Below are 2964 nucleotides of genomic sequence, written 5' to 3'. Positions count from 1 at the left end.
AACAATTAAGTGGTGGAATTCAATGGGATTGTATAAACTCGTCTTATGGCACATAGAAAAGCTTTCAATTAATAACTGAGTAAATGCTAATAGAATACTAAGTTGAAAAGCAGGCCGAGTTCCAGTTGGAATGTTGAGTCATTGAAGAAGAAGAAGACTTCAGGGCCTCGGGTAGCTTGGAAAACCCAAAGAAATAAATACCATCTGTAAATGAGTCCATGAAGGCAATTCCCTTTTTAAAGATTTCCTCAAAAAATGAAACAATTCTGCTCTCAGGTGCTTATGAAATATAATGTATATTTATAATATATCTAGCATGATTTATATTCTTATCTACTTATCAATAGAAATTGTGCCATTTATTCATTATTAACAACACATGCGCTGTCCTTTTGTACTGCGGTCAGTTGTTGAATCCTTTAAAAAAGCTCCTTCTCAATCATCGGATATTTCCTCGAACCAGTCAAACAGCTGTTCCGGTCATTAGCATTCTGGAAGATCTGCAACTTGTGGATGGTGGATTGGCAACGACCCTTCCGGCCATCAAGGATCGTATGTACTCCCTTTTCTGAATTTCGAAAGATCTGTTCCATCTTTTTGTTTATCGATGTGATTTCTTCCCTGTTAGCGAAAAAAAAAATTTCTATGAAAAATAGAATGAAAATGCTTTCAAAAGCTTTTTTTTCAACGTAAATAATAAATATACATAATTCTTTAGCTTACCAATATTGTAGCGCTGAATTGATGCGGATTAAACGTGGAAAACTGGAATTACTACGAAAATCTTGAGAAAATTTTCCACCTGGCTTAGCAGCTCGCCACTTGTTTACTTTTTGGGTTTGCTGCCGTAAAATTATTTTGACAACAGGGTAAACTAGTGTGCGTTTCATCAAAAATTCAAGCATGCAGCCACTCCAAGAAAATCTCGGATTAACTTAATACGCCAAAATCGGCGTATTAAGTTGAAATCCGAGATTAAAAACGCATATCATACCGCTTGGTGCTTAACAAAAACGAGGATAATACGAGATTCTCGTATTATCCTCGTTGGAGCTTACCGCCATAAGTGTCTCATCGCGGGTTTTGTTCGGTAGTGCGAGTCTATTGTGTGGTGCTTACCTACGGATCCAAGGCGATCACTGTCGGCGAGCGAAGTAGCTGCTTCTGGCGACGCCAGTGAAGCAGGCTATTGTTTCTGCTGCTACCTACAGCAGCAGCGCAGATAAGTGGAAGGCATTGTTTTATTATTCTCCCATCTCTCTGATACCTAGTGGGATTAATTATAATAAATTAAATTAGTTTTTTTTTAATTTTTTTTTTGCTATTAGTTCTAAGTTAGCATAAGAATTAATTGTCCTTCTACCTTGCGAGGTGAGAATGGAGGCAGAGACTATGGGGGGCGATAGTCCTCCAAAAGATGTCCGCACACGATTGTACCATGCGGCTTCGCCTGGGCCTTGGGTTGTTTACTTTCGGCACAAAGTGAAGAGCCTAGATTTCCTGGGCATAAAACGAGATTTGACGCGTCGTTTTACGAAGCTTGAATTCAACCAAATCAACAGGAACAAACTACGCATCACCGCACCTACATACCAGGTGGCGAATGAAATTGCTGGTGACAGGGCGTACAATGTTGTATATATGGTTTATGTCCCCTCGCGGGAGGTCGAAATTGAAGGTGTGATCAACGCAGCGAGCCTGACTTGCAAGGATGTACTTGCGGGAAAGGCCGCCTAAAGAATGCAATGGAGTCTACCGTGGGTATTCTGGACTGCAAGGAATTGCATTCAGCAACCATGGTAGATGGCAAAAAAGTAAATTCTAAGTCAGGCTCGCTTCGTGTGACGTTTGCCGGTTCGATTCTCCCAAAATATGTCGATTTAGAGAATATATTGTTTCCGGTGCGTCTTTTTGTACCAAGGGTATTTAATTGTACCAATTGCAAACAACTTGGTCACACTGCCGAGTTTTGTGACAACAAACCACTTTGTGGTAAATGTTTCGAAAGACATCGGGAGGAATCCTGCCAGCAACAAGCCACAAAATGTGCTTATTGCGGTATGGCTCCTGCCCATGGTTTGCAAGATTGCCCGGTGTACAGAAAGCGCACCCAAAAAGTTAAGCGCTCGTTGGTACAGCACTCCAAGCAGACTTATGCGGAAATGGTTAAAGCGCAAGACACATCCGCCGATACCACTGCAAAGGCTGCTATTTCAGCTACCGTTCAAGTAAGTGATTATTATGATTCCATGTGCATTGACGAATTGGACTCTGACGCAGCTGATGTGGATGATTCTACGGAGGTACACGTGCCCGAAAAGAGGAAGCAACCGTCTTCCCTGGATTGCGCCGTAAGAAATCAAAAGTCATCCATAAAAGCTTGCCCAAATCTGAAGGCAATGGGGATTATTTAAAATCCTGAAGCAACCTGTCTTCACTGCTCCTTTGGATCCATCTTGCAGCAAGACATTCCCGCCATTGCCCAAAACCGATGTTTCCAAGAAACATCTGGCTAGGAGAATCAATGAAAGAAAAACTACAATTCGTTCTTCCCAAAAAAAATACTCCGTCCAAGCGAGGATTGATCTCCTTTAAAAACCTTGTGGACCGTTTTTTGAATTTATTCAATATTCCGAATTCTTTGAGGCCAATCATTGACCTCTTTTTTATACCAACAGTGGAAAGTTATCTGAAGCAATTGACTGTTTCATGGCCCCTTCTTGCAGGATTTGTTTCTTTCGATGGATAATACGGCTATTACACAAGATACAATCACTGTGCTGCAGTGGAACTGTCATAGTCTTAAAAATAAATTGAACGTGTTCAAGTTTTTGATTCGCAATTCCGATTGCGACATATTTGCACTCTGTGAAACATGGCTTTCTTCCGAAGACGAAATCAACTTCCACGATTTTAATTTTATTCGCAAAGAACGGAATGATCGTTATGGTGGCGTTCTTTTGG

The 2964-nt window shown here is 40.9% G+C and overlaps 1 long non-coding RNA gene across 1 annotated transcript; it reads right to left on the bottom strand.

Moving 5' to 3' along the window:
* Nucleotides 1–272: 272 nt before the first annotated feature.
* Nucleotides 273–1169, bottom strand: LOC134215936 (uncharacterized). The gene is made up of 2 exons (XR_009980374.1): nt 724–1169; nt 273–621 (listed from the first exon to the last, which is right to left on the bottom strand). It is a non-coding gene; the product is annotated as an uncharacterized LOC134215936 (long non-coding RNA).
* Between the last annotated feature and the right edge of the window lie 1795 nt (nt 1170–2964).

The sequence above is a fragment of the Armigeres subalbatus genome, chromosome 2, assembly GCF_024139115.2.
Source record: "Armigeres subalbatus isolate Guangzhou_Male chromosome 2, GZ_Asu_2, whole genome shotgun sequence".
Lineage (NCBI taxonomy): Eukaryota > Metazoa > Arthropoda > Insecta > Diptera > Culicidae > Armigeres > Armigeres subalbatus.
The sequence above is the reverse complement of the archived record's forward strand: the minus strand, read 5'-3'. Positions and strand labels throughout refer to the sequence as shown.